Genomic DNA, 13,081 nt, shown 5'->3' with positions numbered 1-13,081 from the left:
TTCTGCGTGAGTCCCTGTACAGTCCTTTAATTCCATCAGTAGAGTAATAATATCAACTCTCGTTTCACACTGGATTGATCGATTAGTAAAAATTAAGTAAGCATGCTATTATTATAAAGCGTATTAACATTAACAATTTCCGTTTTCAGGTCGGAATACTGAAAAGAAAATTCAGCTTTGTACCACACAACACACCTGTAAAGATGGTATAGAGGGATGGGGTATGGCCCCCTTCTCCCCGCCCCCCCCCCCAAACAAAAACAAAATAATAATAATAATAAATAAAAAATAAATGAAATAAATACAAATAACAAGAAAAATTGAAAAGGAATAGAGAAAGGGGAAATATATCATTTTCTGAATAATGTGTCTTAAAACCTATGACAACTTTTTAAAAAATGCCCCATAGGCATACGACTTGTCTGCATGAGTCGCTTTAAAGTTTTGGCTCGTTACGTTACTACAAATATAGCCACTTTGATTTAAAACATCAATTCAAAGACTTTTAACCAAATCTAAGGAATTTTCGAAGCTCAAAAAAGGAATTTCAGTTTTAAGTTGTGGAAGCACTGACAAGCTAGAATCGCTATTTAAAATGATTCATGAATCAGAATTCAAGTCCTTATGCAGATTTTAAGGTATCAGCCAACGCGTATTCGGGGGGGGGGGGCTTAATTTCTTGGCCCCGGCCGCCAGGTAGGCGAAAAGTGGGGCGAAAGGGAGAAATAGAGAAAGGAAAAGGGGAAAGAGGGGAAAGAAAAAAAAAGGAGAAACAGGAAAGAAGATGGGAAAAGAGTGAGGAAGGGAAGTAAGAAAAGATGCTTTAACTTGAAGTTCGACTAAGGGGCGACGAATTGGTGTTCGACATTCGGGGCGCCAATTTGATGTTTTACCTGGGAGAGGGTGCCAAACTCATTTTTCACATGGGGCACCAAATTCAGGGGACGCCGAATCGATGCTCGATCTTCGCGGCACCAGTTTGATGTTTGACCGGACGCGCCAAATTCATATTGGGCGCCAAACTCATGTTTCACATGGATGAGGGGGGGGGGGGGCAAATTCATGTTTCACAGGGGACGCCATATTGACCTGAATTAAGGGCGCGCCAAACTTGTGGGGTGCCAAATTCTTGTTCGACCTGTCAGGTGCCAATTTGATGTTTTTACCTCGGGGCGCCAAATTCATGTTTCCCCATGGGGGTGCACAATTGACCTAATTAAACTCGGGGAAGGGCGGAAAATCAAAAGTTAACATGAGGCGCGGGTTGCAACATATTCGACCTTGGGGAGGTGCGCCAAAGTCATATTTCATATGGGGGAGGGGGTGCTAAATTTATGTTTGACTGGGGGTACAAAATTCGATCTTAAACTGTCTTTGGTTGCCAAATTGGTCAAAATTGTTTTAGGCAAGGTAATATCGAGCAACTTTGAACTAAGGGGGAATGGAATTCCGGGCGAGTTCGCCCATAGAGAAAAACATTGTTTATAGAAAATAAATGGTGTGTACAAAGACACCAAACATTTTTTTTTTATAATTGGAGCATCAACGATTTCTAGTTCGATAATCTATGAAAAGCAAAAATATATTTATATAAAAATATTTAGCAAATATAGTGACGTACTTGCGTGTCATGTCATGTTTATAAGGATATTTTTGTAGGCATATGGGTCTATATATAGATAAAAGTGGGGCGGACTTGCCCCGGCCGTCGCAAAATGGGCGAACTAGCCCCCGGGCAGCCATTTTCTTTTCTCTTGTTTTTCGCAAAATGTACAACATATTTTGAAGTATCAAAGGGATATTTCAGTACGGAAATATCACACCTTTCTAACTAAAAAATATTAAACTGCATTCATGAGTGTCTATAGAAAATGATAAATTTGATTTTTTTTTTTAAAAAAATGGCCTCGTAATGGACGAGTCGCCGTAATTTCTGGAACTCCGAGCAGATGACCTCTCGCTTAGGTATGTTGCTACCTTGGGCAGGTTAACATAACATCATCAACAAAACCAACATCCAGTCACAGCAACTAGTGGAAAATCACGTGGTGGGTGGACTTACCCGGGGGCGGACTAGCCCCGCTCTCCCCTACATATCCAGGATGAGAATTAGGCATGTGGTGCTATTGCTTTCTTTTTTAAACTCAATACAAAATAAAATGGTCCAGTTCGCACTTCGCATTTTCATTAGGCCTATATTTTGTGAGATACACATTTAGTGGTCGGTCAGCCTCTATTAAAATGTCAAATTTTTTGTCTTGAGTTTCTCCTGCCTATAGATCTATAACAAAAATAAGTTCGTTCTTCGCGCTCACATATTTTGTTTATCTTGTTAATAGATTTGAAAATATAGTTTAAAATACCCTTTTCAGGTAAGCGTATTCTTTTATGGGAATAACCTGTAGGCCTATATGGTGTTGCATTCACAATATTTACGAAAAGTAGGGCCTCTCTTTCGTTTTCGCTTTTTATATCAGCATATCAACTTAAATTTTAGCTTCAATTCAACGTCAGGTCTGCATTATTTTAGTGAGATTTTTAAGCTTTTCGAGTTTTAGCTGTTTTTCGAGTGTAAGCAATTTTTCGAGTCTAAGCAGTTTTTCGAGTTTAAGCAGTTTTTCGAGTTATTAAGCTTTTTTCGAGTTTAAGCTGTTTTTCGAGTTTAAGCAATTTTTCGAGTCTAAGCAGTTTTTCGAGTCTGAGCTTTTTTCGAGTTTAAGCAGTTTTTCGAGTTTAAGCAATTTTTCGAGTCTAAGCAGTTTTTCGAGTCTAAGCAGTTTTTCGAGTTTAAGCAGTTTTTCGAGTTTAAGCAATTTTTCGAGTCTAAGCAGTTTTTCGAGTCTAAGCAGTTTTTCGAGTTTAAGCAGTTTTCTTCGAGTCATCGTTAAACCGATACACAGTGTACTAGACTTTATAACAGGCTAATACTAAACAACAAACACGTGTTATTATAAAGTCTACCTCATTATGTCCCTTGCAACTTTTCTTCAAAATTGTCATACGAACACTCCGGTGAGCACTGAAAAAGTAATACATGAATACAGTTATTTACACATATTATATTATTTTTTGTGATCGAAGTTGATTTGCTACGGTTTTTTTTTTTTTTGGTAAAAGAACAACATAAATTGGTACCGTATATGTGCCGGGGTCTGTGAACTGTTTACGTCATCGTCGCACAGTACATGGCAGCCTAGTACCACCGGTACGGTACCGGTACCGCATGCTTTGCACTGTCTTTGTGGTTGCCGCCCTGCTATTTTCTAGTATTTTGAATGGCCTTCTAGCCGGCTGGGCCTCGAGAGAAATCGGGGTGTGATTTAGTTGCAACAAGGACAAGCCCAACCAATGTACCGATATCGACTAAGATTGGTTTGGACATAATTTACGGGAAATTTATGCTGTGGCTTTCATGAAGATTAAAGCTTCTTTCTGTTCCAAAACTGCAAAAGTAGATCTAACTTTAGTATAGATCTAACTTTAGATTCATTTCTAACATTAGATCGGTGGCGTAAGCCGTATAGCAGGCGAGGGGGGGGGGCAAGCTGCCACCCTGGCGGATTTCACCGGGAAAATAAAATAAAGAAAAAAAGGAAAGAGAGAAAGGGAAATTAAAATAAAGTGAGGAAAGGGGAAAGAGGAAAGGGAAAATGAAAAGAAAGGGAAAGAAAGAAAGAACAATAGGAAAAATAGAAGGAAAGCGGGAAAAGGATCGAAGGAAAGAATAAAACGACAAACGTTAAGGTTAAGCTGAGGTAATCTAAGTTAGGCCTAACTATATTTAGATCTATCGTTCGATCTAGATCTATGCCTTAGATCTATCTTTACTTTTAACTTAAGTTTTAGGTCCTGAGACTAACGTTAGGCGTAGATTCTATTCGGCCCTAGATCTATAGATATACTATTAATTACTAGGGGGTCTAAGTTTAGAATTCGAGATCGAGACTCGGTCACTGCAGTGGAATGACCAAACTCTGTGACTGGAAATAACGTTAGGAACTGAGGGCCTAACTTAGGCCTAGGGTCTACTGTTATGCCTGTTAATCGTCATTTTCATAAATAAAATGAACCGTTATTATTGCATGGTCTAGATTCAGGCTTCCAGACAATGGGCCAAGCTATACATGTATGATGTAGATCTAGTCTAGATCTAGATTAGATCTGTAACTTAATTTCCTACGAAATTGGCACCAGTTAGGCAACATGCAGGAAAGTGACATCTTGTAATGTTCTGCCATGCACATATTCCATGGCAACCACAAAACCAAGTTGTAGTTTTTTTTTTTTCTATTTTTTTTATTTATTTAAAACGGTTTAATTCAACAAGGGTGTCTATAGCGGCTGAAAAGCCGAATTGCATTACCCTTTACAATCATTTACATAAAAATACAATATCAAACAAAAAACAACTCAATTTACACAAATTCTACATCATAAATACACTTATATCACGATATAAATTAAATGATAAATTGATACTGATAGTACATGCATTTGTTGTCAAATGTTGTAAGAAAAATTTAGCCGATTAATAAAAAAATCACATCTGAATGGCAAGATTCGTTTTTTCTTTCCCATATTAACGGGATTCAAAATATCATAATAATGATGATGAAATAATGAGTTCATCTTAAGTTGTTTACTCAAAGCAAAGCCACAGAGAGAAGAAAAGATACAATAGGAATTAGAAAGAGAGGGAAATTGAGCGAAAATCAAAGAGAGAGAAATGAAGGGAAAGAGGGAGAAAGGAAGGAGAAAAGCAATGAGGTGAATTGAGATAGTAAAAAAAAAAGACAGTTGACATAAAGAGACATTGCGAGTGTACAACAAATTGATACGTTATTAATTGATTGCACTTCTCAATAAAATTTGACAATTTACTAAACAGCATACTTCCATGCAGTCATGTAAATAAACCTACAGCGACAGAGGCCTATGAAATGGATCTTGTAACCAAGGGCAAGACAAAAGCACGTAAAACAGTCTTAACATATATATGAATTCTATATCAATTCTAAGCAATTGCAAAAACTTCCACAATTGTTAGGGGACTCCTCTGAAAATTTGTATGAAGGACTGTAACATCACTTATGATTTTGTCTTATCAATTTATAAGTTGTCATGGTTGATCCATTAACTTGAAAAGAGATCTAGATATACATGTAGGTATTAGTTGCATGTGCGTCAGCTGTGCAAATGTTAAGTACAATCGACGAGAAGCATGTTTTTTTTATTTAATATTACTGGTTTTTGCAGTTGGCGATTGATTTATGCATAGCATAAAACTATTCATCAGTGTGATACATTGGTATTTAGTTTATTTAATATCACTTAAAACGTCGGTATGTATTCAACTACACACATGTCACTGTAAATTGAAAGATGTTGTATTAAATCATATTGCTGTTATGGCATTCCATAATTTACATGGAGTTTGTGAAATTGTATTGGTCTAGAAGAACTAATAAAACCTAGTAAATGTTGGGCAAAAAAATCATCTCCTCCCCCCCCCCAAAAAAAAAAAGAGAGGGAGAAAAAGGGAAGTAAGAAAGAAAAAGGGGGAGAAAAGAGAGAAAAGGAGAAGGAAAAAAGTAAGAGAAAAGTAGGGGAAAGAGAAAAAAAGAAGGAAAATTAGGAAAAGGGTTATGGAAATGGAAATGATGTTTAACTATCCTATTGATGAATAGGCCTACTTACAAACAGCCCTTAAAGTGTCATATTTTAATGCAACATATCAAAATTATCGACTCGTGCTTCGCACTCAGGTCTAAATATCATAAAAATTTCAAGCCGAAAATTTTGACTTGATACTCGAAATTTTGATTTGATACTCGAAGTTTTGACTTGATACTCGAAACTTTGACTTGAAACTCGAAATTTTGACTTGATACTCGAAATTTTGACTTGATACTCGATTTTTTGACTTGAAACTCGAACTTTTGACTTGATACTCGAAATTTTGACTTGATACTCAAAATTTTGACTTGATACTCGAAATTTTGACTTGATACTCGAAGTTTTGACTTGATACTCGAAACTTTGACTTGAAACTCGAAATTTTGACTTGATACTCGAAATTTTGACTTGATACTCGATTTTTTTACTTGAAACTCGAACTTTTGACTTGATACTCGAAGTTTTGACTTGATACTCGAAACTTTGACTTGAAACTCGAAATTTTGACTTGATACTCGAAATTTTGACTTGATACTCGATTTTTTGACTTGAAACTCGAACTTTTGACTTGATACTCGAAATTTTGACTTGATACTCGAAATTTTGACTTGATACTCAAAATTTTGACTTGATACTCGAAATTTTGACTTGATACTCGAAGTTTTGACTTGATACTCGAAACTTTGACTTGAAACTCGAAATTTTGACTTGATACTCGATTTTTTTACTTGAAACTCGAACTTTTGACTTGATACTCGAAATTTTGACTTGATACTCGAAATTTTGACTTGATACTCAAAATTTTGACTTGATACTCGAAATTCAGACTTGATACTCGAAACTCGAAGAAAAATTACACTCTTGTTCAGGTGGTCACTAACCTTAGCTTATCTGAATTATTTATTTTAAATCCATGAAATTAGAGTGTATATCATATGTATATTCTTGTACTTTCTGTGTAATTTTAACTTAGCTGGGATTAAATATTATTCATCCATCAATTTATTTTTAAGTTATGTTTACTTTCCCAAGAGGAATCATGCACGCACAAACTCCTCCAACTCACACTTCAATGGTAATTGGATACTCTTACTACCGGTCAGTTTCCATGGCAACCAAGAACGTAGTTGCAATGCAGAGGTGGAAGGGTTGACACCCCGGACTCACGCAGAAGTCCTTCCTTTTGTAATGTATAATCTGCTTGAAGATTTTATAACACTATCAACAAACAAAGAAAATTTGATTAGGGAATTCATTGGAAAAAAAAGCCAATGTAGAATACTTGACATTTCACTTATATGTCTGGGGGAAATGAATAAAACAAGGAGAATGCTTTAAAAGAATTTAAATTGCAGTTGGAACTGCTTGTCAGTTGCAGTGACCTCTAATACCTTCTCTCTCTCTATCTCTTTTTTTTTTTACATGCTCTCTTATTTTCTCTTTCTCCTCCCCTCTCCCATCTCTCCCCTTTCACTCCATATCTGGTGTAAATAAAGTATTCTGCAAAGGTTTTGGTTGTAAAACAAATATGAGACACATTAAAAACAAAAAAACAAAGAGATTAACATTTTCAATATTTCTTTGATTGCTTGACAATGCTAATAAAAATGATAAATAAAATGATAACAAAAATATTGCTTTTGTTCAAAATTTGTTGTTGTGTGTGTATATATATATATATATATATATATATATATATATATATATATATATTCTGAAGGATAGGTAAAACATGGATGATGAAGGTCACATATAGCTTTCTCCACGTAGCATTCTTCAGTATATTTGCTGCATGTTAGAAAATAATACAAATAATACAAAATGAAGAGCATCTTGACAAAGCTAAAATCAACAAAATAAACTAAAATATAACAACACAGTATGAAATATGTACAGTATTTTTGTGTGTGTCTCTCTCTCTCTTTGTCTCTCTCTTGAAAGATAGTTTACAGTATCTTGTTATTTGTTGCCAGCTCTTTCGATGCGACAATGAAAATGAGAACATAATGAAAATTCTTCTCCAAGTCCGCATCCATCTGTTCATTTCATTGAGCTGTTATTGACTAGCATGGGTACAATGCAAAAGATATACTCTTCTTCTTCCCCAGAGATAATTCAAGGCTTTTACTCGGCTTGTGAAATGAGATACAACATTTTTATGGCATTTACAATATTTCCATGAGGTTGTCAAGGAAATGCAATATTGATGAAACTCACCCCAGAGATGGAAACATCATTTTCTGGTTCAAAGTACATCTAATCTCATAGTGCAAACTGCAATGCTTGTTGTGAGTTGCACATATTTTCATTTTATCCAAAAGGATGAAGAGTCAAGGATCGATTGACTTGTTAAAATTTACTGTAGAATATTGTTATCTTGTAAAAGTACTTACATATAAAAACATTTTATGAATGAAAATTTCAAGTATTTGAAATAAATTCAGATGAGCTGTGAATAGAACAAAACTGAACAAAGGATTTAAGAGGGGTATCTTGGATAAATGATGATTTTTTGGTGTTAGCACGCGAAAGGGATTATTATCGAAAGCAATTTAGAAAAACAAGATTAATTCATTGGTGGAATAAATTTCAGTTTTCCCGTAACAGAGCTAATAACTTGATTAAAAATTTGAAAAAGAAGTATTATCAGGACAAATTTAAGGACTGCGAAAATGACATGAAAAAGGACTGGAACATTTTATCGAAGCTTATACCTAAGAAAAATAAAACCACGAGTCATGATGTTAAATTAACAATTGATAATGATCAAATACCTAACAATGAAATAGCTCACGTTCTAAACAAAGCCTTTAATGAAGTCGGCTCAAGGTTGCAAGCCGCTTCGGGTAATTTCTCGAAAGATTTATTAAACAATTTACAAACTCTGTTTATTCCAGATTGTGAATTTAAATTTTATGCAATCAAAAAGGAGTATGTTTTGAAAGAACTATTACATATTGATTGTTCGAAAGCGGTCGGAGTAGATGGCATTCACCCTAAGTTTCTTAAGCTGGCAGCAGAGAGTATAGCTGGCCCTTTAACCCATTTATTTAATGCAACTTTACAAACTAGTGTTATTCCAGAAGATTTTAAAACAGCAAGAATTACTCCTGTACATAAGGGAGGATCATTTGATATTGACAATTATAGACCAATTTCTGTGCTTCCAGTCCTGTCCAAAATACTAGAGAGAGCAATACATGATCAATTGTATAAGTACTTAATGTAAATGATCTACTTGCAAATTGTCAGTCTGGCTTCAGACCGTCTTATTCTACTGCCACTTGTCTAACTGAGATTACAGACTTTTTGTATGATAAAATGGACCGAAAACATGTTACTGGTGGTATTTTCTTGGACTTACGCAAAGCTTTTGATGTTATTCCTCACAATTTTATACTTGCTAAACTTAAGTACTATGGTATTACTGGCAATGAATACAACTGGATGGAATCGTATTTAACAGACAGAAGGCAATTTGTAATGATTAACAGTTGTCGCAGTGAATTTTTGAAGATAAAATCAGGTGTCCCACAAGGATCTATACTAGGTCCATTGATATTTTGTATTTTTATTATTGACATGTGTAATTTGAAATTGCATGTACATTCTAAAATGTCTCTTTATGCTGATGATACCGCCATTTTTAATCATGGTGAATCAATTAAGGAGGTACAAAAGTATTTGCAAGATGATTTTGATTCAAGAAGTAAATGGCTAGACTTAATGATATGCATTTACACCCGCAAAAAACAAAAGCCATGGTATTTGGTCAAAAGAAAAAGTTGAGGGGTGCTCATTTGTCAGTGAAATTCAGGAACATACAATTAGAAAATGTAAAAAAGATTAAATACTTAGGTGTCATGCTCGATCCGGGCTTGACTTGGTGCGAACATATTACTAATATCGTTTGTAAAATCGTCGGCGTTCATACGAACCGTCGTATCAGTCAATTTTGGTCAAAAAATCGATTTTGAGATTTTTGCAGAAAATTAATGTACAAATCCTATTCTATTCATAAATTAATTTCTAGGCAGCAATTTATTTTAGTTTGTGAGATATGATGGAATTTTCACGGCGATGCCATACAATTTCTTAATAAAACGCGCAAATCCCATTGGAAACGTGTACTGTGACAGAGCGATACGACGTTTTGACTGACCGCGATTTCAGTGCGCGCGGTCAACCAAACTGTCGTATCGGCCACCTGCGCTGCATTGACTTTGCACGTGAAAAGCGATACGACGTTTTGACTGACCGCGCGCATTCAAATCGCGGTCAGGGTTGTTGTTTTCCCTATGGCGTTTTTGTACAGGGGAAATCTAAACCGCTCAAACCGAAATTACAAGCACGGAGCTCTTTTGCGATATTTTTTTATAATTCTTGGTTTTGTGCAAAAATAAGGATACCATTGTCAAGCAATTGTCTTGGTCTTTCCAACCATGTATTTTTCTAGCAATGAATATGTTGTAAGGCCGGAGAATTATGTGTGAAAATTATAGTAACTTTGAAGTCGATTTTCTCTGAAATGGGGTTTCAACCGTCGTATGTGGATACGACGGTTCGGATGACCGCCGACGAAATATCTCGGGCAATAGGTTGTGTAAGGCGGATTAAGCACTTACTGTCCTTTGATATTATGAAGAAGCTGTACTTTTCTATGGTTTTACCTTACATTGATTACTGTATTACATCTTGGGGAAGCAGTGCAAGAATACATTTAGATAAGATACAAAAAAATCAAAATAAATATGCCAGAATGCTTTTGAAAAAAGATTATAATACATCACAAATTTCTTTGTTGCAGTCACTGAAGTGGCAATCAGTAGATCAGCGTATAAAATATCAGTATTGTGTTCTTGTATATAAAATAATGAATGATTTAGTTCCAAATTATTTAAAACCTTTAGTATGTAAACGGCCCGTTAAATACAGGACACGGTATTCTTTACGATGCCCCCTTCAGCTTCCCAAAGCTAGAATTGAACATAAAAGAAAATCTTTCGCATATGTCGGACCCAAATTATTTAATGCACTTCCTTCAAATTTACAAGTTTGTACCTCCTTGTTAGTTTTAAAAAAATTATGCAAAGCCTTTCATACGAATTGATAAAGAGCGAAATGATATTCCATTGATTTACAATGCTATGTATGTTTAAATTGTCAATTCCCACTCTATATTTTGGTGTTAATTGTTTCTGATGTTAGATATTTTGTATTTTGTATTTTTGATGTTGTTTGTTGTTGTTGTTGTTGTTGTTCATAGTTATCTTGACATGTATTTTAAACTGCAGGGCGCCTTTGTAAAGCAGTTTTAAGAACTGAACAGGCCTACCCTGCAGTATAAAATAAATAAAACAAAATAAAATAAAATAAAATATTTTTAAAACTCAAAGGAATACTTTTTTACATTTCAAAGAATTGAGATTCAATTTTTTTATCTTTGAATTCAAATCCACAAAGTTTAAATCTAAATGTAACATTTGATTGGTCACTCTTCACAGCCAATCTGGATGTAATTTAAATACTTGGAATTTGAGTGTAGATCAAAATAAAGAAAGAGAAAAATGTGAGGAAATATAGAAAATACAGCAAACTTGATTATCATTTTTTTTTCAATTTGCCATCTACCACAGGCATAACAACAGTTTCTTTTAACACATGAAGATTCCCTTGCTAAATTTTGCTTCTAATACTTTAAGTAAAAATTTTGTTAATTTGAGTTTTCATGTCAAAATTAAAGGAAAAAAGTTAGACATAATTTGGCAGCATCCTATGATGCATATTGATTCATTCCCTTTCCTTCAGTCCTTCTTTTTTCTTTTCAAATTTTTCCCCTCACCACTACCACCACCTTCACTCATCCTTACTTTTGCTATTTACCCCTTCTTGGAGAATGTTTCATGAAGCAAATGTAGTAAGAGATATTCATTGACTAATTTGTTCTTGGCCAATCAGATGCAAGGATTTCAGTAGCTTATAACAGTTATCAGAGAAAAATAGGAGACTTCATGTTTCAGGACATGCCCCCAAATCAGCCTTCCTTTTTAGGGGCCTTCCCCGATGACAGTCCAATAATCGAAACTGATTGAATGAGAAATCCAGTACATGTTGATTCAGCTTGCTCTGTAGGAAAGCCCTGTCTGTGTTGGTAGGAGCTTTGATTGAATTAGGTTCAACATCCGGATCTTTTACTCAATTAAAGTGCTGTCCCACCATGGGGCCCATAGCAAAGCTTAGCAATGATCGTAGAACAGTTTTGTTTGATTGGTTGCTTCAACTACAATATACAATCAATCATGAAAATAAATTTTATGATTAATCGCTAACCTTTGTGTTATGGTACCCTGGATGTTTTAGCTCACATATGCCATTTTAACATAATTTTAATTCCATTTCCTCATACCCAGAATTCAATTCTTCATACACTCTAAATCTTAATGATTTGAAATAAATCCAGATCGATCAAGAATAATGACAAGCTGAATAATGGATTTATTTTTAATCTGAAGGATTAATTTTCAATCTTCAATTTAATTCAATTTTCTTAATTTAATTTTCCATCTTCAATTCCAATCCGCATGATTCAGGTCTAAATCTAATGTTTGGCTGGTCACTATGCACAGCCGATTTGGATTTCTTTTAAATCTTTGGAATTCAGAGTGTATTAAGAAATCCAACTCTTTATATCAAAATATTTTTTTTTAAGGAATCATTTTTGTGCTGTTAACAAATGGCATTTCTTGATATTGAAAAATAAAATAAAATGATTCAGTGGAATTCCATATGTATGTTGGTTTTATGCTGGCTGATAAGTTTAAGTGAGACAGCAGCCTCTTCACATGTTTTGTTTTTGCCTGAAGATGAGAGATACTACTTAATGCATCCAAAGTATTAAAAGAACCATTATCTGACATTTTTATTTTTATAAATAATAAAGCCTGCAGGAGTGGGAGCAGAAGTTAGAGTTTGTATTTTGACAGTCACATGATTTCTTTTTCTTACAAATCAAATTCAGTTCTGGATTATTTTCCCCAAAACTTGCAGTTAACCCAAACTTGATGCAGTAAGCACACCTAGGGATGATATTCACCATTCACCACATTCACTTTTGAAATTTCATCTGTAATTTAGCAGTGATAAGCCGATGAAGTATGTTGATGGCTTGCTTCATCTCTGTTGGTTTAAATAAGAGCATTATTTGGACATCAAACATTTTCTACTGATAGTTTTCATTTTCACCCCTACTTATCCTATTTCTCTCATTTTACTTTTCTCTCTCTCTCTCTTTACTTTTCTCCCTTTTTCTCTTTACTTTTCTCTCTCTTCTAATTCCTTAATTCTCTTCTATTCTTCCTACATACACTCGCTTATACCTCTATTTTTTTTGTTTGATCTGTCTTAA

Source organism: Lytechinus pictus, chromosome 15 (genome assembly GCF_037042905.1).
Source record: "Lytechinus pictus isolate F3 Inbred chromosome 15, Lp3.0, whole genome shotgun sequence".
Classification (NCBI taxonomy): domain Eukaryota; kingdom Metazoa; phylum Echinodermata; class Echinoidea; order Temnopleuroida; family Toxopneustidae; genus Lytechinus; species Lytechinus pictus.
This window is presented reverse-complemented; position numbering follows the sequence as displayed.